The 24,536-nt window shown below is 51.4% G+C and overlaps 6 non-coding genes across 6 annotated transcripts; 3 read left to right on the top strand and 3 right to left on the bottom strand.

Moving 5' to 3' along the window:
- Positions 1 to 1,097: 1,097 nt before the first annotated feature.
- TRNAS-UGA (transfer RNA serine (anticodon UGA)) lies at positions 1,098 to 1,179 on the top strand. The gene has a single exon. It is a non-coding gene; the product is annotated as a tRNA-Ser (tRNA).
- A 4,199-nt stretch (positions 1,180 to 5,378) lies between these two features.
- TRNAS-GCU (transfer RNA serine (anticodon GCU)) lies at positions 5,379 to 5,460 on the bottom strand. Its single transcript has one exon. It is a non-coding gene; the product is annotated as a tRNA-Ser (tRNA).
- Positions 5,461 to 7,049: 1,589 nt separating this feature from the next.
- Positions 7,050 to 7,154, top strand: TRNAR-UCU (transfer RNA arginine (anticodon UCU)). Its single transcript has 2 exons — positions 7,050 to 7,086; positions 7,119 to 7,154. It is a non-coding gene; the product is annotated as a tRNA-Arg (tRNA).
- A 5,593-nt stretch (positions 7,155 to 12,747) lies between these two features.
- On the top strand, positions 12,748 to 12,820 carry TRNAK-CUU (transfer RNA lysine (anticodon CUU)). Its single transcript has one exon. It is a non-coding gene; the product is annotated as a tRNA-Lys (tRNA).
- A 10,728-nt stretch (positions 12,821 to 23,548) lies between these two features.
- Positions 23,549 to 23,621, bottom strand: TRNAV-AAC (transfer RNA valine (anticodon AAC)). The gene has a single exon. It is a non-coding gene; the product is annotated as a tRNA-Val (tRNA).
- A 451-nt stretch (positions 23,622 to 24,072) lies between these two features.
- TRNAS-AGA (transfer RNA serine (anticodon AGA)) lies at positions 24,073 to 24,153 on the bottom strand. Its single transcript has one exon. It is a non-coding gene; the product is annotated as a tRNA-Ser (tRNA).
- Positions 24,154 to 24,536: the final 383 nt, after the last annotated feature.

Raw genomic sequence — 24,536 nt, 5'->3', positions numbered from 1 at the left:
AAGGGACTTTTGCCCAAACGGGAGCATCATAGTATTTCCACAAAAAGCACTGATTTCTTACAGTAGGAAGTCAGTGCTTTTGCGGTAATTCAAGCGGCCAGTGTAGACAGCTGGCAAGCTTTTCCGGAAAAGCGGCTGATTTCCGGAATAAGTGGCCAGTCTAGACACAGCCATAGTGCAGATACTCCAAGCCCATGTCTACACTGCAGGCTTTTTGAACAAGAACACCTGTTCTTGCCCCAAAACTTGCAGAGCATCTACACTGCATGAGCGTTCTCTCCCCTGTGGCTACGTCTACACTGGCATGATTTTCCGCAAGAACTCTTTTGCGGAAGAGTTCTTCTGCAAAAACTCTTCCAGACAAGAGCATCTACACTGGCATGTACCTTTGCGCAAGAGATGTGTTTTTGCACAAGAGCATCCATGCAGTGTAGACACTCTCTTGTGCAAGAAAGCTCTGGTGGCCATTTTAATCATAGGGCTTTCTTGTGCAAGAAATTCATGGTCCTTGTCTATACTGGCCTCTTGCGCAAGAACAGTTGCACAAGAGGGCTTATTTCTGAGTGGGAGCATCATAGTTCTTGTGCAAGAAGCACTGATTTCACACATTAGAACGTCAGTGTTCTTGTGCAAGAACTCCCCACCAGTGTAGACAGGCAGCAAGTGTTGTACTTAAAAGAAGTACTAGGGATCTTTTTCAGAGGGATAAGGCAACACGCCACATTTACTGAACGCACATAGAATAATCAATACTTATCATATGCATATGATATATATATATATATGTGTGTCACTCCTGCACTCACACACACACAGGCTGGCTGTGTCTACGTTGGCACCCTTTTTTGGAAAAGGGATGCTAATGAGACCAGTGAATCTATGGCCATGTCTGTACAGCAGGGACAGCAACACTCACAGGCCCACAGGAGGAGGCTGGTTTGATGCTTCACCCCATGGCCCAGCAATGAGCCCCCAGGCTCCCCCTGTTCTCGGGGAGCCAGGTTTGCTGTGTGAATTCGGTGGGGGAGGTGACATCAGGTCTGGGCACTGGGATTAGTTACCAGTTTCCCTGGCCCTGGGGCATTACTGAGCTCATAGGTGTGATGGCCGAGTGGTTAAGGCGTTGGACTTGAAATCCAATAGGGTTTCCCTATGCAGGTTCAAATCCTGCTCACAGCGAGGCCTGTGTTTTGACCACACCCCTAAGCAGACAACAAGCTGCACAACCCGTGAGCCACTCTCCCCATCCCCAGTCAAACCCTTTCTGCACCTTTCCGAGAGAGACACGGGGCATGGGGCCTCATTATGGGTCCCTGAGCTCTAGGGAAACTCTCAGCTCCTGCAGCCTCTGCCCCTTGCCCAGCGCCCCATGGCTCAGCCCTACTCCTGGGGGCTGCCCTGCTCCAGTGTGTGATAGGAGTTGAGTGAGAGGATGGAGCGTCTGGGCCTGCCCCCAAAGGTCCATCCATGAAGGGCAGAAATGTTGGGGATAGGATGTGGGTCACTCCTCCAGAGGCAACCCCCCCCCCCATGTTGGGAGCAAAGGGAAGTATGGGGGGGGGGGCTTGTTTCCTGCTCTTGCTCTGCCTTGGGCAAAGAATTAGTAACAGAATATTTGTCCAAGTTTATGTACAGAAAAAAACTGACAAGCATGTTTCTGTGGGGTGGTGGCTATCGTGGTTATCGTGTTTGCTTAATGTGCAAAAGGCTCCTGGTTCAAAGCCGAGCAAAAAGTGGGAACAGGGGGTTCTGCTCCTATTTGCGTCTCCCCAAGTAAACACCTGGCTTCTTGGCATAAGCCCAACTCCCCAGGCTGAGTAAACCAAGGAACAGCAGGAGCCCTGCCCTAGAAGGGGAGGGGCCAGTGTGTGGGCAGAGGCTCTAACGTGCACATCTCCCCCAGCCGCTGGGACTGTGGAGTTGGCCTTGAGGTTTGGCACAGTTGGGGGAAGGAAGAAATGCAGCAAACATTGATCATCTGGCTTGTAAACCCCTGTGTCTCAGGGTTTGGGTTGGAGTTGTGGAAACCATTTCATATTTAGCTAGAAGCCATCTTGTATAACAGAAACCATTTCAGCTTCTTGCTTCTGCACATAGACCAGAGTGAACTTTCTGTCACCCGGTGTGAGAGGCCTACAGGATGGGCTACTGGAATGTGTTAATTGAGCTGGTTGAGAGAGACGCTTCACTCCCTCGCACCTGCCCTCTATCTTGCTGAGAACGGGTTCACTTTTCTAAGTTTCATTGATGATTTCTGTAATTGGATGCCCTGACGTCAGACTGTTTGGTTAAGGGTATAAAGATACTAGGGTTGATTGTATTAGCAGCCTTACTGGGCCCGGCTCTGCTGGGAACACGTTTGGCACTTTGTGCCTTATTGAGCAATAAAGCTGTTTATTAGCTGCCAAACCAGAGAGAAGCTTTTGCTTCAACAGAGACCCCGGGGAGGCCGGCCTCCTTTGGTTTGGTCCCGTCCAGAGGGCACAGAATGAACAAGAGAGAATTCCTTAACCCCACAGCAATCTGAGCTGGCCAAAGGGTTAGTAACAGAATAGTTTCCCAAGTTTAATCTCAGGCAAAAAAAACCCTCTGTGGTGTTGTGGTCATTGTGTTTTCTTAACATGCAGCAAGTCCTTAGTTCAAAGGCAGGTAGAAACATGGGCTCTTGAGGTGTCCTTTCTGATGGGACAGGCATGTTCTACTCTGAGCTGGGGGTCTTAGGGCTTGGGTAGCTTTCCTTCTTCTTGCTGGTCTCCTTCTTGGACCCCAGTTTATATAGTGAAAATTGAGTCCTGCTTAGCAATATCTTAATCAATTATTTTAGCATAATTTTACTAACCAGTCATAAGATACTATTGTGATTTACCTAACCAATCATACTCCACCACCTTAGTTGATTTACATGTAGCAAAATTAATTATACAGCAGACAGAAACAGATCCAAACCAGACAGCGACCACACAGACAAACAATGGGAAAGGGAGGACAAGAATCATAGAATGCCCATTGCACAACCACAACTATTAGTAAGCAGTCTTTTGCCAGTCAAAACGGTGTTTAACTAAGTTTTCTCTACCCATCTTGAGATCTGTTTCTTATCTGGTACCAGTGGGTGCCATTAGGAGAGAATCCCCTTCTCTCAGCCTAGTGTGACACTATTTCAGTGTCATTTAGCTGGAATATGAGCATGTGACTCCAGGCTTTACAGCTAATTGCTGCTGCTCTTGAGTCTGGCTGCAGAAGAAGGCTTTAGTTTAGACCTGCTGAATAGCGACAGGCCTTCCAATAGGGTTACAGTGGAACCACATTGTTACAGATGAGCTTTCCAGGCCAAAGATAGAAGGAAATCCTCAGGGGTGTTTCTAGACCAAGGTTCATTCAAGTGGTTTGTTTTTTTGTGGACCTGCCCCGACCGCACCCCTAGAGACTCTGGAACAAAGAAGACACATGAGAAGAACCCAACTTTCTTCCTTTTGCTGTTATATGGATGGATCTAGCTCAGGTTTCACTCAGGGGGTCCGTCTGCATGTGAAGTACCTGTGACAGCCCCTGTGCTCCTCTGCCCCTCATCAACAATGCCACCTACTTGGGGGAGCACATGCCCCGAGACTTGTAGAAATGACAACCTAGGCAAGCCAGCATTAATCAGGCACCCTTCGATAGCTCAGCTGGCAGCGCGGCGGACTGTAGCGTGTGTTTGGCAAGTGATCCGCAGGTCGCTGATTCAACTCCCGCTCGACTGGAGTAACAGACGGCTTTTTCCAACTTCTGCAAACCTCATTCTACGAAGAATAACACGTAATCCAAATTAGCTATTTCAAAATAATGTGTCTGTAGCTGCGCCACTGCTGCTAGTTTGAACTAGCCCCTCCCCAGGGCCATTTTAAGTTATTCTTCCCGGGTCTATAAATCGAGGTAGCTCGTCTACACTGGGGAGCCTGCCTCGGACTATTCTGAGGTTTCCCTGCAGTGTAGACGTGCTAGTTCGAAATAAGCTATTTTGGAATCACTATTCCAGACCAAGATCATATTATCTCATCAACCCATCCCCTTATCATAGAATCATGGAACTGGAAGAGACCTCAGAAGGTCATCAAGTCCAGCCCCCTGCTCTAGGCAGGACCAATCCCATCTAAATCAACCCTGGCCTGGGCTTTGTCAAGCCAAGACTTAAACACTTCTAGGGATGAAGACTCCACTACTTCCCTAGGTAACACATTCCAGTGCTTCACCACCCTCCTAGTGAAATAGTTTTTCCTAATATCCAACCTGGACCTCTCCCACCACAACTTGAGACCATTGCTCCTTGTTCTGTCATCTGTCACTCGTGTAGACGAGCTGTCTCAGAAGAATAAGTTAGAATGTCCCCAGGAAGAGGCTAGTTCAAACTAGCAGCAGTGGCGCAGCTACACAGACCTTATTTTGAAATAGCTAATTTGGAACAGGTGTTATTCTTCGTAGAATGAGGTTTGCAGAAGTCAGAATAAGCTGTCTGTTACTTCAGAATTATTTCAAAATAACGGAATTGCTGTGTAGACTCTTGCATTGTTGTTGTGGAATAACGGCCATTGTTCCAAAAGAACTTTTGTGTGTGGACAGAACCTGCACAGCCCAGGAAATGTGATTGGCAGCTCATCCCCACCATTGTTTTGTCAATTGCAGTGTAGGGTTCTGAAGACATGGACCCAAGGCAACCACCTTGGTTGCTTTCTGCTAAGGCCAGGCTGGAGGGAAAAGAATCACTCCTTCAAGCCAGAGTTGAACCAGAAACCTAAGGATCACTTGCCAAGCACACGCTACAGTCCTCCGCTCTGCCAACTGAGCTATTGAAGGGTGCTGGAATACTACTTTTTTGTCCAGGCTGTCCCTTCTGCAAGTCTCAGGGCAACTGCTCCCCCAAGTAGATGACATTGCTGATGAAGGGCAGAGGAAAATAAAACCTTTTCCGAAAGATCCCTTATTCCTACCAATGTGGCCCCCTGAGCAGCCTCTGATGTTCCCTGCTTGAGCCCCAGAACCAGCCCTGAGTGACGGGGGCAGGGAGAGCAGCTCACACATGCCAACGGGCAGGACATGAGCCTGCAAGGCAGCAGTGACATCACAATGAACTTTTGCAGCCCCTCAGCTCATTGGCTGAGAGGCAGTGACCTCATAGAGGACCCCTGGCAACAGCCAGCTGGTACAGGGGCAATCTCAGAGACCCCCAAGTCCTGGCTGCCTGGAATTTTCTTTGTGAGGTTTCCCCTTGAGGGCAGAAGGGATTGAGGGTCCCAGCTGGGAGTGTCTCTGTGGAGATTTCCCTTGGCTGCAGTGCAGGGTGGAGGGGGGGACAGGCAGGGCTGCCTCTGGTAGAGGCAAGAGAGAAGGCTATTAACACCTGATGAGGATGGGATTTGAACCCATGCGTGCAGAGCACAATGGATTAGCAGTCCAACACCTTAACCACTTGGCCACCTCATCTGAGCTGTGATGGCTTGTTTCAAATCACCTGAAGTCAGCTCTTCAGGGAACCTTTCTCCCACTTGCTGACTGGCCAAGGACACCCAGGGCGGGAAGGTTTTGGCTTTTCACAATGTTCCCTGGGCTGTTGTACAAAGCTCAGTGCTGGTAACAAACCCAAACACCCCCTGGCTACAGCTACCCTGCACACTTCTTGCGCAAGAACTGTTTTGTGCAAAAGGTCTTGCCCAACAGTGTGTCCACACTCCCATGTGCTGTTGCACAAGAGAAGTGCTTTTCTGCAAGCGCGCCCATGGCAGTGTGGACGCTCTCCTGCTCAGGAAAGCTCTGACGGGCATGTTAGATACATGGCTTCCTTGAGCAAGAAACCCCTGTTGCCCGTCCACACTGACTCCTTGTGGATGAATTCTTGCACAAGAGGGCTTATTCCTCGTGGGGAGAGCAATAACTTCTGTGCAAGAAGCCCTGTTTTCTGATGCTGTACTATAAATTTACTTGCACAAGAACGTGTCTGCATTGTAGACACTCTGCACGTTTTTACACAAGAACATCTGCTCTTGCACAAAAACCCTGCAGTGTAGACGTAGCCCTGCAGTGCAGACACAGCCTGAGAGAGACAAGGAAAGGAAGTGGCCAGAGCCTCCCCCCAGCAGGCTGGCCCTCAACAGGACGGGCACGTCTACACAGCACCCTCATCTCGAGGAAAGCTGTGCAGTGTGAGTGGGCTGCCCGGGACCCCAGGGGAAGGTCTGTGGGGAGTTTCCAAGGCAACAACAACTACAAAGTTTCATAATCTACACTCATGTGACTGTGATTGATTCCTCCACTAGCAAGTGTCTCTGAAGGGATGAGAAATGCAGGGCCCAGGTGCAGGGAGCCGGGTCACATTCTCCTGCCTGAGTCTCAGTCCTGGCTGCAGCCTGGCGACAGAGAGAAGAGGCCAATGCAAACAGCCCTATGGCAAGGAGGAGTCAGTAGGTGGGTGGGTGGAGCAGGGAGCTGGGGGCAGAGTTCAGCTCTAACTCACTAGGGGTGCGTCCCATAGTTCAAAATAATCAATGCGCCTATTTTGAAATAGCTTATTTTGCAATTTGGCGCTGGCTACACAGCACTTATTCCAAATAAATCGCTATTGCGAAACGCCCCTCACTCCTCCTGCCATGCAGGGACGTCAGAATAGCGAGCCCGTTATGGTTTGAAATAAGGTGCTTGCTCTTAAGATGCGTCAGTGTGATTTGAGCACCACGTCCCCTAAACCTCCAAGCTAGCCGGCCCCCGGGTGTCAGTCTCACAAGTGGCCCTTTCAGAAAGGAGCTTTGGGCAGCTGCAGGGATGTTGTGGGCTCTGGAACAAGGTGGGGGAGGCAGCAGGGCCTTTTGCAGGCAGAGAAATTAGCTCAAGTGGTAGAGCGCTTGTTTAGCGTGCGAGAAGCAGTGGAAGTGATGCCCACATTCTCCAGCTGCAGCTTAGCTCTTGTCCTTTAATTTCAGTGGCCCTCTTCCTACTTCCCCTCCCAAAAGAGACAGACCCCCCAGCAATTGCCATGCTGCAAAGCAGAGAGTGGAGGTATCAAGCTCAGCAGTCCATCAGGCTCTGTGGTGCAATGGAAAGCATGTTGGACTTCTAAGCTGCACTGGTTAATATGAGCCCACCTAGACATTCAAAGGTTGTGGGTTCAAGTCCCACCAGAGTCACTTTAGCTGCTTCCTCATTTCCAGGATGCAGCTTTTACAGACCAGTCAATCCTTAGGCTGACACTGGGGTGGGCTGGCATCCAGGCAATTCCCAGGGGACCCCAGTGAGGGTGGAGGGAAGGGCTGGTCCTTGGGGTTGTTCTGAAAGGTGCCTTTAGATTGTTTTGTCCCTCCCTGTCTCCTACCAGTGCTGAGCAACACTCAGGCTATGTCTACACTACCCTGTTCTTCTGGAAAAAGCTACGCAAATTTCGAAACCCAATTTGTGCAGCTTTTTCTTCTGCTTTTTTTGGAAGAAGCTTTTCCAACATTTGGCCTGTGGACACTGGGCAAGTCACACAAGGGAGGCAGCAGGCAGAGCCGGCCCAATGCACCAGCCTCCCAGGGCAGGGCAGGCCAAGCCACAAGCCTCCAGCAGCTGCCTGGCCTGATTCATCTCCCTTCCCCAGGCTGGCACCAAAAGGCGTTATCAACTGATGTCACCCCCTTGTCATGTGGGGAGTTGGGCTCATCCCAGGCACAGGCTGGTCAGCAGCAGCTGCACTTACCTGGGCACCCTATGTTTCAAACCAGTGACTTTTTGCATGTTAGACAAACATGATAACCACTACACCACAGAAAAATATCTTAATGTTGGTGGAACTTGTCTGACTGTTCTGTTCCTGGCTCTTTCCAACACCCTGCTCTGCGGGGGAGGGGAATGCACCTTGTGAACACTCCACCTCTTGTTCTCATGCAAGCAACTAACCCGAGGTTCCAGCTCCTCATTTCCTCACCAGGCCCTTGAGATTTGTAGCTCAAAGCTGGAGCTGCTGTGGAAGGAGGTGAAGCTACAGAAGCTGACAGGGGACAATCAGCGGGTGGAGGGTTATTTTTTCTCCTCCCTAAGCTGATGTGGCTAGAACTGAGGAGAAGAAAATCCTCTTCCCTTCTCCTCAGAAGGTGGAAATTGCAGTTGGTTCTCTCTCTGCTTCTACTAAAGCTGGGCCCCAGCCCTCCTGGGCCAGGCCGTGGCAGGGGCACTGACTGGACACAGGCTGCAGGTGGAGCAGAATTAGCTCAACTGGAAAAGTGCAGCTGACCCAGTGGCCGAAAGGGGCTGCGGCTGCTGCTGACAGGGAAGAAGCTGGGAGACAAGGTGCTGGCAGCAAGAGATTCCGGCTGCCTCTTTGCCCTGGGTCTCAGCGCGCCATGCTGGCCACCAGCCACCTTGACCAAACCTCTGGGACGGAAAATGTATTTTGTTAAAGGGAACAATGTGAAGTGTGAATGCAACTGACTGAACGTGACCTTGCATTGTGTGTGAGAGATAGTGAACCTACAAAAACCAGCCTGATCTAGCTTTTCTGCTGCAAGGATGAGACTAACACCCATGTAACTAAGTTTATCTCTGCATATTGAGATACAAGTAGCTTTAAGCATTAAGCCAATCGTAACGCTGTCACTAGCTTATGTGATGTCTATTCTATTTTGTGTGCAACCATGAATGTATATAAGGTTTCCACGGACATTTGATTTTGGAAGTCTTCCTTTTGAAACTTCCCACAGCTGTGTCTTAATAGAAGTGTTTCTCTCCTTCCAGCTCTGAGTCTGGATTTCCGTGACACCTCAACCAGCTGGACTAGCCAGCCCACGTCACAGTGAGTCACTAGTGGCCCTGTCAGAGAAGAGCCCTTGGCAGCTGCAGTCATCCCATTCTGAGCTTTGTGAGCTTAGTTCTGATAGGCCGGCTAGCTCAGTTGGTTAGCAGCTGGTGCTAATAACATCAAGGTCATGGGTTCAAGTCCTATGTTGGGCACAGGGTGCTTTGCTGTGGTGAATGTCCCCAGCCACCCTTTAGCTGCTTGCTATGGACAGGGAAGCAGAAACAGGCAAAAGGCTGAGAGCTTTGCCGGAAGCAGGGCAGAGTACTGGCAGGAGGAGGCAACAGCCTGCACAGACCTAGTGGCTAAAAGGGCTTTGGCCTGGCTGGCTTTCCCTAATGGCAGGGAAAACTCTTCTCTTCCCTCCATTGTCCCCAATGGGGTGACCTGATGCCCAAATTCCTGCTGCTGCAGTGGCTGGCCCAAGGCTCCCTGCAGGGGGCAGGTTCCTCCAGCCCAAGCCACAGAGGGAGGCTCCATATGTCCAGGAGGCCCGGGGCATGTGCCCGGCCCACAGAGCTGCTGCCAACCACCTGGTCACCTGCGTCAGCAGCCCTGTGTGGCCATGTTCTTGCGCAAGAAGCCGTCAGACAGAGCCTTCGTGTGCAGAGCGGTTCCACTGCTTATTTTCAAGAGGGGTTTTCTTGTGCATGAAGGAGCAGTGTGATAGTCCACGCTTAGCCTCACTTGCACAAGAACCCGTCAGTGTAAACACACCCCTCTGCTTTCTGTCTAAGCTTAAAAAATTTTATGTGAAGCAGGGAGATTCTAGCACCTTCCTACGCAAGTGAGTCTGAATCCTGCACCACGACCTGAGTGGGACCCACTGGTGAGATGCTGGTTTTCTGCAAACCCTTGGTAATGCCAGTGTTTGGCTTCCTTGGCTATGTCTGCACCGCACATTGTTGTGCAATAAGATACACAAATGAGGTGTGGGGAGGAATATTGCCACACCTCATTTGTATACCTAATGAGCCATCATTTTTGCAGCATAGGCTTTTGTGCAAAAAGGAGCTGGCTACACTGCTCTTTCTTGCACAAATACCCTCTTGTGCAGAGCCGTTCCGCCGCTTATTTTCAGAAATCCTCGTGCCAGATGGCAGGAAAACCCAGTCTCTGAGCGGCCAGTGCCTGAGGGGATCCAACATGGATCCCTAGGTCACAGGTCACAGGCACCATTTAGTGGCCCCAGTTACTGACCTAAACACCATCATAACAAAACGGCTACGGCTACACTGCAGCCTTCTTGTGTAAGAACTGTTTTGTGCAAGCGGTATTGTGCAAAAGGTCTTTCACCAGAGCACATCCACACTGCCAAGTGCTTTGCACAAGAGATGTGCTTTTGTGCAAGAGCGTCCATGGCAGTGTGGTTGCTCTCTTGTGCAAGAAATCTCTGATGAGCATTTTAGCAAGACCGGTTTCTTGCACAGGAAATTAATGTTGTAGGTGTACACTGCCCTCTTGTGGGAGAGCTCTTGTGCAAGAGGGCATATTCCTCGTGGGGAGAGGAATAACTCTTTTGGCAGAAGCCCTGTTTTCCAACGATGTATTGCAAATTTACTTGTGCAAGAAGACTCATGCAGTGTAGATGCTCTGCACATTTTTGTTCAAGAACAGTCATTTTTGTGTAAAAAGCCTGCAGTGCAGAAGTCGCCTAAGGGTTTGTATGCATTTAAACAGTTCACATACAATGGACATCCAAGAAAGGTGAATGTCTCCATTAAATCAACACTCTCTTAGGGGGGACTTGGATTTGAGCCAAGGACCACTTAATTTGCAGTTAAACACTCTGCCACTGAGCTACACCCCCATGTAAAAGTCATGTCTGCAGCCAGTATTGAGAAGTGGGTGGGGAACAAGAGACTTGCGTGTATCGCACATCTCAGCTGGGAGGGACCCTCACTGACCCTAGATTGTGACTGGTCCTAACAAGGAGTTTGTCCTGAAAGCAGCAGAACTGAGGCAGGACAGAAGTTCTGTCCACACAGAAAAGTTCTTTTGGAACAATGGCCGTTGTTCCAAAATAAAAATGCAAGAGTCTACACAGCAATTCCGTTAGTTTGAAATAATTCTGAAATAACGGATGGCTGATTCCAACTTCTGTAAACCTTATTGTATGAAGAAATATACTTATTCTGAAATAGCTATTTCAAAATAAGGTGTCTGTAGATGCTCCACTTCTGCTGTTTCGAAATAGCCCCTCGCCGGGGCCATTCTAAGTTATTCCTCCTGGGGTTCTAAATCAAGGTAGCACGTCTACATTAGAGAAGCCTCCTCAAACTCATTTTGAGGTTTCCCTGCAGTGTAGACGTGCTATTTTCAAATAAACTGTTCCAGAAGAGCTTATTCCAAAATAAACGTGCCGTGTAGACGTAGCCAGAGAGTCCTGAGAGATGAAGCAGCTGGAGGGAAGCCAGGAGAGCAGAGGCCAGTCTGAGAGGTGAGTGCCCCAGGTGTCTACCCCAGCCCTTCTGTCTAGGTCCCAGGTGTAAGGGGCAGCACTAATGACTCTGAATCCTCCAATCTGAGTTTAAATCTCAGTGGGATGGGCTGTGGTGGTTGCTGGGAGGTCCTCGTGCTCCAGGCTTTTTGGCTTCCTTGTCCTGAGGTTCACTAAGGGGGTTTTGCTTGTCTGAGGCCCATTAGAGCTTTGTGAGCAGACTTGTGCTCAGGTGCCTGATGCCGTCAGGGCAGTTCGCCCATCTGACCCCTGAGCTCAGCCCATGCTGGAAGCAGCCAGAGAGCGTGAGCAGAACGGGGGCGGGGGAGTTGTATACTTTGGGAAGGGTCCTGGCTCCCAGCCACACGCCTTGACCATGACCATCGGTCCCTGCACAAAGTGCATTGTGGGAATAAGAGTTGGGGCAGCAGGAAAGGGGCCAGTGCCTGAGCCCCATTGCGCAGGTGGGAGAAGATGGGAGTGAATCCTGCTACCTCTCATGTGCAAAGGGAGCACTAACCCACGTGCAACTCATCTCTCGTGCTCTGGCCTCCAGCAGCTTTGTGCCCCACTAGGGTGGGTTATTTCAGAGACCAGGGAGGAAGAGGGAGGGGTCTCTGGATGTGCGGAGCCCCGCGGCTCTGCCTGTGAAAAGAAAGAACAAGGGCTCAGCAGAAACTTCAATTCCACTTTGTGCATCTTGACTTTTTCAATCTAAGGACTTTGAAGAAAGACTTCAAATATCTGCTCCAGTGGTGCAATGGGTCAGTGCACAGTACTTATAAGGCAGTACTTGTAGGAGACATGCTGAGTTTGAGTTCAAACCTTACCTGGAGCACTCACTTTTAGTCCCTGCTGGGTCATCCCCTTGCAGTGGTTCCCAAACTCTTCAGCGTCACTCCCCCCCTTTTTGATTTTTGAAAAACCCTCATGCCCCCCCCCCCCAAATAGAAGCAAAACTTGTTTTAGCAAAAGAGAAAAAAAATTGTTTGGGGGAGGACTGGGTCACCTCTTCCCCCTCCCCTGGAATTTCTTCACACCCCCTCTCCCTCCCGGCCTGTGCTGGCCCCAGAGCTCAGGCCCTGGGAGTCTGATCAGCAAGTGAGACTTGCCCCATCAGTCCAAGCTGCTTTCTTCCCGGCCACGTAGGAAGGGGCCACTGCAGGTGCACAACCCCCTGGCCTGCTGTGTCTGTGGAAAGGGGGGAGAGGACACATACCTCTCACTGGGGAACAGGGCGCATGGATCCCACTAGTTCCTGCAGAAAATGAAACAGGCTGAGCATTTTGCAGAGAACAGGCCAGAGCCCTTCTCCTGTCCCTGGAGAGATGGAAATGGGGCCGTTCCTCGTGGGGAAAGAAGTGGGTGTGTTGGGAGTGGGGTTTGAGCTCAAACCTCCTCACAGAGCAGAACCCCACATTAGGGGCAAGAAAGAGCCTTGAGTCAGGCAGTGGAGAACACTTGGCTCCTGTTATGCTGTGATGGGATATTAGGAAACTTTTTGTACACAACCTGGCTAGCTCAGTTGGTAGAGCATGAGACTCTTAATCTCAGGGTCATGGGTTCAAGCCCAATGCTGGGTGATGCCCTTCTTTAGCTCACATTCTCAGTCTGCAAGCAATTGGCTCTCAGCTTCCACCAGGGTTTTAGAAAGAAAAAGTCTAGTCTTGGGCTCCAGCTTTAGTAGAACCAGAGAGAGAACCAACTGCAATTTCCATCTTCTGAGGAGAAGGGAAGAGGATTTTCTTCTCCTCAGTTCTAGCCACATCAGCTTAGGGAGGAGAAAAAAATAACCCTCCGCCCGCTGATTGTCCCCTGTCAGCTTCTGTAGCTTCACCTCCTTCCACAGCAGCTCCAGCTTTGAGCTACAAATCTCAAGGGGCTGGTGAGGAAATAAGGAGCTGGCAGCTCGCGTTAGTCGCGTCCATGAGAACAAGAGGTGGAGTGTTCACAAGGTGCATTCCCCTCCCCTGCAGAGCAGGGTGTTGGAAAGAGCCAGGAACAGAACAGTCAGACAAGTGCCATTCTCTGAAGAACAGTTGTGTGTTGTGTGTTTTTGTGGTGTAGTGCTTATCACATTTGCCTAACATGCACAAGGTTTGTGGTTCAAAACCAGGCACAAACACAGGGTCTTCTCTTATTGCTGCTCCCCTGGGTGCACGGGTAAGTGCAGCTCCTCCTGCCTGGGATAAGCCCAACTCACATGCGACGGGGGGGGGGGGGGTGACGGTGACATCAGCTGAGAATGCCCCTTGGTGCCAGCCTGGGGAAGCCAGAGGGGTCAGGCCAGGCACCTGATGGACACTTCTGTCTCAGCCTCCCCTGCCCTTGGAAGCTGGCGTATGGGGCCAGCTCCTCCTGCTGCTTCCCTTGTGTGACTTGCCCAAGGAGGAAGTGAGGCAGGAATGGGGCAGAGGAGGGAGGCCAAGCTGAGGGGGGCAGGACAAAAGCTCAACATCTCAGTGGGACTCAGTAGGGTGAGCAGAGACCCCCCCCCTTGTTCTGCCAAAGCCTGTGGGGTGGGGCTGGCTGTGGGGAGGCAGAGGCCTGTGCCTGTCTCAGGGCATCCCAGGGAGGCTCCTTTCAGCCCAGGAGAAGAAGGGGGCTCTGGGTGGAAGGAAAACAAGCAAAGCTGGTCCCAGTGGGCCTGGGCCAGGGCTCCAGTTTGGCCCAGCTGAGTCACAGGTGCCTTGTGTAGGTCCCATGGTGTAAGAGGCAGCACTAAGGACTCTGAGTCAACCCTCTGTCTACGCTGCACCTAAACTTGAAATAAGATGTTACATCAGGGCTCCGTCTACACTACAGAGACAACGCTTTAGTCCAGAGAACACAGCTGCCGAATTATTTTCGGAAGAGCAGACAAGCGTTTTTGGTGCCTTTGTGAACCTCGTTTTATGAAGAAGAAGGGATGTTACAAAAAAAGGTTTTTTTTCCCACTTTTGGCCCAGTGTAAACAGGCCAAAAATTGGAAAAACTTCTTCCAGAAAAATCTTTGCAAACTAGGGTTCACAATTTACCTAGTTTTTTCAGAAGAACAGTGTGAGTAGACATAGCTTGAGTGATGCACAGCACTGGTAGGTGACATGGAGGAACAAAAGGGTCTGTGGGCGCCTGCAGCCTTTCAGAGCAGCCCTTGCCTCCCCCCTCGCTGGGGTCTCCTGGGAACTGTCTGGACTAAAGCCCATCCTGGTGTCAGCCTAAGGATTGCCTGTTCTGTAAAAGCTGCTCTGGAAATGAGGAAGCAGCTAAAGTGACTTTGAACCCACAACCTTTGAATGACTGACCTCAGACACAGTGAGCGCCAAAGCTTTGAAATCCAACATGCTTTCCATTGCACCACAGAACCTCGTGGAATGCTGGCTTTGCTGTCCCTGATATCTGCTTTGCAGCCTGGTAACTGCTGATGGCAAAGAAAGGGGAGCCAGGTCTGTCTCTTTTGGGAGAGCAAGTAGGAAGAGGGAGGGGCCACTGAGCCCCCTGACAGTGAAAACAATTGGGCTATGGCTACGCTGGCAGGTTCTTGTGGCATTGCACAAGAGGGTTTTTCCTGCACAAGAAGGGGCTGTGTAGATGCTCCTTCTGGCACAAGAGCCTCTTCCACAACAATGGTGGCTCATTAGATATGCAAATGAGGCTCGCCCACTCCCTTGGCCACTTGCCACTGCTCCTACCGGCCGCCCGCCAGCCACTCCCTCCAGCCGCCCCATCCATTCTGCTGTGGGTGCCAGTGTCTCACCACACTGTGAAATCAGACCAGAGATGGACACTGTCAGTAAACACTCATATTGGAAATGCTCCTCTGGATGCTGGGCCCACCAGAGCCGTGTGCTGCTGCCATCTGCCTACTCTGTGGACATCTTCCCATTGCAGAGCGTGTGCCGAGCCAGACTTTGACTAGACAGCCCCTCTCTGGGCACCCAGGGACTACATCTACACTGCAGGCTTCTTGCTCAAGAATGGCCGTTCTTGTGCAAAAACTTGAGGAGCATCTACACTGCACGCGCGTTCTTGAGCAACTAAATTTACAGCAAAATGTAGGAAAAGAGGGCTTCTTGCTCAAGAGTTATTCCTCTCCCCATGAGGAATAAACCCTCTTGTGCAAGAGCTCTTGCACAAGAAGGTAGTATGAATGGGCAACAGGGTTTTTTTGTGCAAGAAATCCCTATGGCTAAAATGGCCATCAGAGATTCCTTGCACAAGAGAGCATGCACACTGCCACGGACATTCTTGCACAAAAGCACATGGCAGTGTGGACATGCTCTTGCACAAGACATTTTGCACAAGAACTCTTGCACAAAACAGTTCTTGTGTAAGAAGTCTGCAGGGTAGGTGAAGCCAGGGGGTGTTTGGGTTTGTTACGAGCACTGAGCTTTGTACAACAGCCCAGGGAACATTGTGAAAAGCCCAAACCTTCCAGCCCTGGGTGTCACTGGCCAGCCAGCGAGTGGCACAAAGGTTCCTGGCAGTGATGACTTTGGGTAATTGGTAACAAATCCCAGCAGCTCAGATGAGGTGGCCGAGTGGTTAAGGCGATGGGCTGCTAATCCATTGTGCTGTGCATGCATGGGTTAGAATCGCATCCTCATTGGGTGTTTGCAGCCCTTCCTCTTGCTTCTCCCAGCTCTCTCTTCAGTTCAGTGCCAGCCCCTCCCACTGCAGCCTGGGGAAAGGGGAAATCTCCACCGACACACCCCGATATGGGACCCTCAATCCCTTCTGCCCTCAAGGGGAAACCTCACAAAGGAGATTCCAGGCAGCCAGGCCATGGGGGTCTCTGAGATGCCCCAGCCCTGCAGCCTGTCCCACCTGGCTGTTGCCATGGCCCCTCTGTGAGGTCACTGCCTCCCAGCCAATGAGCTGAGGTACTACACAAGGCCCTTGCGATGTCACTGCTGCCTGGCAGGCTCATGTCCTGCCCCTGGCAGCCCCTTGGCATGTGTGAGCTGCTCCCCCTCCCCCCGTCACTCAGGGCTGGTTCTGGGGCTCACGCAGGGAACATCAGAGGCTGCTCAGGGTGCCACGTGCCCCCAAAGTCACCTTTTAAATGTCAGGGCAAGCCAGGATCTATCCCGTCCCTTCCGCAAGACCCCACCCCTTTGCTGAGCCCCTGCCCTCCCCAAACCTTTCCATGGACTCTTGGTTACTACTGGACACTCACCAATAATGAAATAATCACACCCCAGCCATTTTGCTAGGGCTGCAGCTGGGGAGAAAAGTTTAATTTAAATCATTAAACGATTAAGCGTTTGTACTGTCTCATGTTAGTTGATCAAACTTCATTTTAAATAAAGGAAAACATTACGGCCAGCACAAAATGTTTTGGTGCCGCAGCCCTAGAGACTCTGGAACAAAGAAGACACATGAGAAGAACCCAACTTTCTTCCTTTTGCTGTGACATGGATGGATCTAGCTCATGTTTCACTCAGGGGGTCTGTCTGCATGTGAAGTACCTGTGACAGCCCCTGTGCGCCTCTGCCCCTCATCAGCAATGCCATATACTTGGGGGAGCAGTTGCCCTGAAACTTGCAGAAGGGACAGCCTGGACAAACTAATGCTGCTCAGGCGCCCTTCAATCGCTCAGCTGGTAGAGTAGAGGAGTGTAGTGTATGTTTGGTAAGTGATTCTTAGGATGCTGGTTCAACTCTGGCTTGAAGGAGCCATTCTTTTCCCTCCAGCGTGGCCTTAGCAGAAAGCAACCAAGGTGGTTACCTTGGGTCCATGTCTGCAGAGCCCCGCACTTCAATTGGCGAAAGGATTGTGGGGATGAGCTACCAATCACATTTCTTGGGCTGTGCAGGTTCTGTCCACACACAAAAGTTCTTTTGGAACAATGGCCGTTATTCCACAATAACAATGCAGGAGTCTACACAGCAATTCCGTTAGTTTGAAATAATTCTGAAGTAACAGACGGCTTATTCCGACTTCTGCAAACCTCATTCTACGAAGAATAACACCTGTTCCAAATTAGCTATTTCAAAATAAGGCCTGTGTAGATGTGCCACTGCTGCCAGTTTGAACTATCCCTTCCCCGGGGCCATTCTGAGTTATTCTTCCCGGGTCTCTAAATCGAGGTAGCTCGTCCACACTGGGGAGCCTGCCTCGGACTATTCTGAGGTTTCCCTGCAGTGTAGACGTGCTAGTTCGAAATAAGCTATTTTGGAATCACTATTCAATACCAGCTTATTCCAAAATAAATGTGCCATGTAGTCGTAGCCAGAGGGATGAAGCAGCAGGAGGGAAGCCAGGAGTCCAGAGGCCAGTCTGAAAGCTCAGTGTTCCATATGGCTACACGCAGTCACCTGTCTAGGTCCCATGGTGTAAGGGGCAGGGTTTTGAATCTTGCAATCTGAGTTCAAATCTTAGTAGGACCTCCTGAGTTGGGGCTTATTGTTGTGAGGTTTTTCACACTTCCTGGCTATGCTGCAGGCTTCTTGCACAAGAATGGCAGTTCTTGTGCAAAAACTAGCACAGTGTCTACCCTGCATGTGCATTCTTGTGCAAGAAAATGTACAGTAAACCATTGGAAAAGAGGGCTTCTTGTGCAAGAGTCATTCCTCTCCCCATAATGAATAAGCCCTCTTGTACAAGAAGGCAGTGTGCACAGGCAAGAGGGATTTCTTGCACCAGAAACCCCTAAGGCTAAAATAGCCATTAGACCTTTCTTGCACAAGAGAGAATCTATGCTGCTGTAGATGCTCCTTAGGAGGAGATAAACCACCTCATAGAGCTGGAAGGGACTTTGAGAGGCCAGATAGTCCAGCCCCCTACCCTCATAGCAAGCACAAGAACCCTTCCTGACAGATTTGCCCCAGATCTCTAAATGGCCCCCTCAAGGATTGAATTCAGAGTCCTGGGTTTAGCAAGTTAATACTCAAACCACTCAGCTCTCCCTCCCTGTTGTGCCAAAGCACATGGATGTGTGGATGTGCTCTTGCACAAGAACTCTTGCACAAACAGTTCTTGGGCAAGAAGCCTGCAGTGCAGATGGAGCCTAAAGTTTTTCATATTTTTTGTTTTAAAAATATTTCAAAGAGTTGTTCAATATGCCCCAGGCCTGGAATTGTGCTGCAGCCGCCTCCCTCACTACGGTCTCTGGCTCCATGTGCACTGGCCTTCTGTCTGGGTGCTGGCAGGGGAGTGAGAGGTGGTGGGTACCGATGGGTAACAGGTGCCAAGGCGCATACACAGACACCAGCGCCTGCATCTCTTCAAGTGACCTCACTGTGCACAGCTCAGCTTTTAACAAACACTCTCCTCCTGTCTGCGCCTAACACCAGTGTCACCGTCTGCTCCTGAGGGGTCCTGTCTGGGGGAAAATGGCAATTCCAGGGGACACGCACAGCTAACATGGTAAAGAGGAAGACAAAGAGACTCCACTAGGAATTATCACAAATGTCACCCCAGATGGGACTTGAACCCACAATCCCTGGCTTTGGAAGCTAATGTCTTGCCCATTAGGCCACGTGAGTGATGTTACAGAAACTGAAATTCCCTTTCTTTCTGGCTGGCCAGGGATACCTAGGGCTGGAAGGTTTTGGCTTTTCACAATGTTCCCTGGGCTGTTGTACAAAGCTTAGTGCTGGTAACAAACCCAAACACCCCCTGGCTACATCTACCCTGAAGGCTTTTTGCGCAAGAACTGTTAGGTGCAACAGTGCATCCACACTGCCATGTGCTTTTGTGCAAGAACATCCATGGCAGTGTAAACGCTCTCTCATGCAAGAAACTCCTGTTGTCCATCCATATTGCCTTCTTGTGCAAGAGCTCTTGCACAAAAGGGCTTATTCCTCATGGGGAGAGGAATAACTCTTGCGCAAGAAGCCCTCTTTTCCTACATCTTGCCATAAATTTACTTGCACAAGAATGCACGTGCATTATAGATGCTCCTCAAGTTTTGCGTAAGGAGCCTGCAGTGTAGACGTAGCCTCTGGGTGCCCAGAGACAGGCTGGCTAGTCACAGTCTGGCTCGGAGCACTTTCTGCAATGGGAAGATGTCCATGTAGCAGGTGTATGACAGCGGCACACGGCTCTGGTGGGCTGGGGAGGGAGGCCCAGCATCCGGAGGAGCATTTCCTAGAGAAGCGTTTACTGACAGTGTCTGTCTCTGGTCTGATTTTACCGTGTGGTGAGACACTGGCACCCACAGCAGCATGGACGGGGTGGCTGGAGGGAGCGGCTGGCGGGCGGCTGGTAGGAGCAGTGGCAAGTGGCCAACGGAGTGGGTGAGATGCTTCCTATCCCCAACCCACCCCCAAGAGTGGGAGGTGAGCTCTGAAAACCACCTGTGAGCTCTTATCTGCCCTGAGCAAGGGAAGCAACTGTGAGTGGGGTACGGAGAAAGTTTGGGCATGTGAGTGGGACACTTATATGGCTGGACTTACATTGCTGGCAAAGGACATTGCCCAATCCCCTTGAGCGGGGACTTACTTGTGGGTTGGTTCTGAACCCTCCTTGTGCCCAGGCCTGACATAACCTGCCCCACAGAATTCACACAGCAAATGGGGCTCTCAGAGCACAGGGGGAGTTTGGGGGCTCATTGCTGGGCCATGGGGTGAAGCATCAAACCAGCCCCCTCCTGTGGGGCCTGTGAGTGCTGCTGAAACTGGGCCCCAAGCCTGGACAACAGCAAACAAAAGGTCTGGGGGCCACACAGAGACCCCACTGGGCTGAGCAGGAAGTGGCTGGGACTTTGCTTTGTCTTTGCCTGTGGGCTTGTCTGTCTGCAGCCTGGAGACCTCCTGGCTCCTCAGACGATTGGTCTGGATGGAGCGTTACAGACGTCAGAAGAATGGAATTGCTGTGTAGACGCTCCCATTGTTATTGCAGAATAATGGCCGTTATGCCCAAGGAACGCTGCTGTGTAGATGCAGCCTCAGAGAAATGCTGAGCAAGTGCACCTGCAATGTCAGGGGAGACAGGAAAACGAGGTCACTTCTCTAGCTATCAAAAAGAGGGCATGTCAAGAGTGGGGGTACGTCTAGACTACAGGGTTTTGTCGACGGAAGTTTTGTCGACATAGAGCGTCTAGACACTTTCAGTTCTGTCGACAAAGCAAGCTGATCCTGACACCCGTATTGATAGCTTCAAGTGCAGTTTTTGTACATGTGTGAGTTGCTTAGGGAGGCCGAGGGGGGCCCTCTCTTTCCCCACCTAACAGCCGCTCTACAGCACAGCTGGGTTTATCCCCACTCACCCTTGTGGGGTGTTTTGCAGGGAGCTGACAAGAAGCGGAAGAGGGAAACCGCTGGCCGGCAGAACTGAGGCTTGGGATTCTCCTGTGCCAGGGAGTCTGTGTCAGTGCCCTTGGGGATCCTGAGCTGGGTGGCTCCTGGGCTTGTTGGCTCCACTCCAGGGGTGTCTCCTCTGCAGGGCGATGCTTGTTCCCGGGGTTAACGCTTATCCCTGGGACACACTTTGTGCAGGGACCATTGGTTGTTGCTGGTCTTTGTGCCACATTATGTGTCTGGGACGTGGGAGTGAGACAGACACGTATCCACACACCACCCCCCGGTTCTGCGTCCCCAGCCCCCGGCCCTCCTCTGTCAGCCCCACACACTGCCCTGAGCCTCCCATCCTGCGCCCCCACACGTAGCTTTCTTACAGATGCTGTTTTACCGCAACCCTCTCACCCCCAGCCTTGGCCCCCCCAGGGGTAGGTTGTGCTGCCCCACCCCCAAAGGAGCCTCGCGTGGCCATGGGCAGACACCCCACTGGGGGATTGGCCCTGGTTGTCAGGCAGCTTGTGATGCTGCCACAGAGCACTCACCATGGGACCTGCAGGAAGGCTGCTCTCAGGGCACCTGGGACTCTGGGCTGGCGGCCGACACGCTGCGCTCCTGGCTTCCCTGCAGCTCTGTTCTCTTTGGAGACGGGCCCCTCTCTATCGTTGTGCGCACTCTTCAGTAAAGAGCTTGTGACTGGACTTTGCTGGTGTTGCCTGTCTCTTTGCGGACAGACAACGAACCGAGCCGTCTGGGCTAGAGTCCCTGACAGAGGCAACGATTCCCCACTGGCCATGGCAGAGCCTCCCTCTCACACAGTCATGGAGCCTTCTCCCCCTGCTCCTGCCTCCCTCCCCTTCTCTAAGCTCTCAGGGTATGTTTACATGACAGAGTTTTCCCGTCTTCTGCAAGAAAGTCGAAAGAACAGAGGGGTTTCTCTGGCATTGGTGATCCTCATTCTACAAGGAAGAAGCCTTTTTGCGGAAGAGCTCTTTTGGAAAAACGCATGTGTGGTTGGAGAAGAAAGTTCTTTCAGAAGAAGAGGAAAGGGGGAAAAGCACAGGTGCCCTGGTGGCCATTCCGTCCATAGCAATCCCAGCTTACATGCAGGAGAGCGTCCATTCAGTCTGGACTCTCTCTTTCGGAAAAGCAGATCACTTTTTTAATGCACTTTTGCAGTGTGGACGCTCTCTTCTGGAAGAAGGTTTTTTTTTTTTGAAGATCCCTTCCGAAAAAAGCTTCTTCCGAAAGAAGCCTGCAGTCCAGACGTAGCCTCTGGGTACACCTGCAAAGCACGTTTATTTCAAAAACCGCTATTTTGAAAAAAATTTAAATAGCTTGTTTCAAAACAGCATATCCACAGTAGGGGGAAGCCTCAAAATTAGTCCGAGCAAGGTTCCCCTAAGGTGGATGCGCTACCTTGATTTAGAGCCCCAGGAAGCACCAGGGAGTAATTACTTTGAAAGGCCCTAGGCAGGAGCTATTTCAAAATAGTGGAGCATCCACACTCCGGGTGTTTTGAAATAGCTATTTTGGAAGAGGCGTTATTCTTCCTGCAATGAGGTTTACAGATCTGGAACTAAGCCATGACTGGCTTTTGAGGGGAGCAAGTAGGAAGAGGGAGGGGTCACTGGAGTCACTTGGCTCTCTGGGTGGCTCTGTCTGGGAAAAGAAAAACAGGGACCCCCCCCGTCAATGGAGAATGCAGCTATTGATCCAACTGCTTCTCGCATGTTAAGCAAGTGCTCTACCACTCAAGCTAATTCTTCCACTTGCTCAGGGCTAAGTCTTTTGGTGACTCTTCCCTTCTCCACAGGGATGTCTGTCTTCTAGGTCAATTAGTTGTGGGAAAGGAGAAGGCTCCAATGAGGCTCCTCCTCACACTCGTGCTTGTGACCCTCATTCTCTCTCTGGCCTCAGGAGCAGATCTCCAGGAGACTCCCTGCAGCAAAGCCATGGGGGGGCTCTGAGATGGCCCCTGCCCTGCAGCCTGTCCCACCTGGCCATTGTCATGGACTCTCTGTGAGGTCATCACCTCCCAACCTCCTTTAGCCAATAAGCTGAGGGGCTGCAAAAGGCCCTTGTGATGTCACTGCCACACCCACCCCTGCCCTCCAGGGCTAATGTCCTGCCCCAGGCAGCCCCTTTGCATGGCTGAGCTGCTCCCAGGGGTGAAAGTGACACATTTCTTGCAGGGCCTGTTCTATTGGGCACCACTTCTTGGGCATAGGGAGGCTCAAGGCAGGAAGTGGTGGGAGGGGTTGTGATAGGACAGTACCTGTAAGACGTTACAGAGTGGAGTGGGAGGCTCAGGGAAGGGATTTGGGGGGCATATGGGTGAGGTAGGGCTCAGAATACAGAAGTCAGGATTCAGGCTGAGGACTGAGGGGACTAAGGGGACTAGAATCCCAGCTCCCTCTGCTCTGGGCTCCCTGAGGCCTGTTATCAAACAAGGGATTTCTCTGCACTGCACTGAGGAGAGAAACCCCTGAGCCAGTGACATGGACTGATCTGGTTCCAAGCAACCAAGAGGGTGTATGTGTGTTCAGTCAATCTACATGTGACTAGATCCATCTAGCAGCCACAGGGCCTTTAGCCAAGGCAGCAGTGACTCTGAGGAAGGGTTGGGGGCTAATCAGAGGAACATGAGTGTCCAAGGCCGTGCAGAAATGGACGAGGGGACGTCACAGACACTAGCACATCAAGAGGTAGAGAGAGGCCCTGCTGCTCTTCCAGACATGCCACAGCCTGGATAGAACCAGGGATTTTCAGCTGTTTAATCTAAGACACTTGCCCCTGAGCTGCTGCCAACAGGTCAGGGGAGGAAGGCCAGGACAAGACCCTTTTAGCTGCTGGGTCTGTGCAAGCTGGAGCCTCCTCCTACCAGATCTCTGGCCTGAGTCCTGAAAAGCCTCCAACAGGTGCCTGGCCTGACTCATCTGGCTTCCCCAGGCTGGCACCCAGGGGCATTCTCAGCTGATGTCACCCCCCTCTGTCACGTGGGAGTTGGGCTCATCCCAGGCACAGGTCTGGCAGAAGGAGCTCCGCTTACCTGGGCACCAAGGGGAGGTGCAATAAGAGGAGAGCCAGTGTTTCTGCCTGGCTTTGAACCAGGGACCTTTTGTGCGTTAGATAAATGTGATAACCACTACACCACAGAAACACCTATGAAGGACTTAAGTTCTGCTGGACTTAAACTTGGACAAATATTCTGCTACTAACTCTTGGCCAATGCTTCGGGGGAAAAGGCCGAGCAAGAGCAGGGAATAAGACACCCGCCTCCCCCCGCTACTTCTCTAGACCTTTGCTCCCAATACTGGGAAGGTGGCAGGGGCTTTGTGATGCAGGAGGGGTGACCCACGTCACATCCCCAGCATTGCCCCCCTGCAGGGATGGACTTTTGGGGACAGACCCAGACTCCCCCACCTCTCACACTCCAGAGCAGAGCAGCCCCCAGGAGTAGGGTGGCAGGAGCCAAGAGTTTACCTGAGACCTCAGGAATCCAGCATGAGGGACCATCCCAGGCCTCTTTCTGACAGGAGCAGAAGGGGAGGGTGTCTCAGGACTTGGGTAACTTGTTGCCCTAGGAAGGAGTGTGACCAAAATACAGAGATTGCTGTGAGCAGGATTTGAACCTACGCAGGAAAACCCATTGGATTTCTAGTCCAATGCCTTAACCGCTCGGCCACCACAGCTTTGAGAAGCTTGTCTCTTGTATGTAAATGTGGAAAAAAATTCTGTTACTAACGCCTTGGCCAACTCCGATTGCTGTGGGGTTAAGGAATTCTCTCTTGTTAATTCTGTGCCCTCAGGAAGGGACCAAATCCGAGGAGGCTGGGCCCCCACCTGGGGACTCCAACCCAAACCCTGAGACCAAGGGGGTTGACAATCCAGATGATCAATGTTTGCTGCACTTTTCCCTCCACTCAACTGTACCAAACCTCAAGGCCAACTTCACAATCCCAGTGGCTGGGGGAGACCTGCATGTCAGAGCCTCTGCCCACTGAGCTGTAGCCTTCTGTGCCCAGGGAGCCAGACACTGCCAGGGCTGGAGGGAAATGGGGAATGGTCGCTCTTT

Source organism: Pelodiscus sinensis, chromosome 26, assembly GCF_049634645.1.
Source record: "Pelodiscus sinensis isolate JC-2024 chromosome 26, ASM4963464v1, whole genome shotgun sequence".
Taxonomy (NCBI): domain Eukaryota; kingdom Metazoa; phylum Chordata; order Testudines; family Trionychidae; genus Pelodiscus; species Pelodiscus sinensis.
Note: the sequence above shows the minus strand (reverse complement) of the source record. Positions and strands in the feature narration are given on the sequence as shown.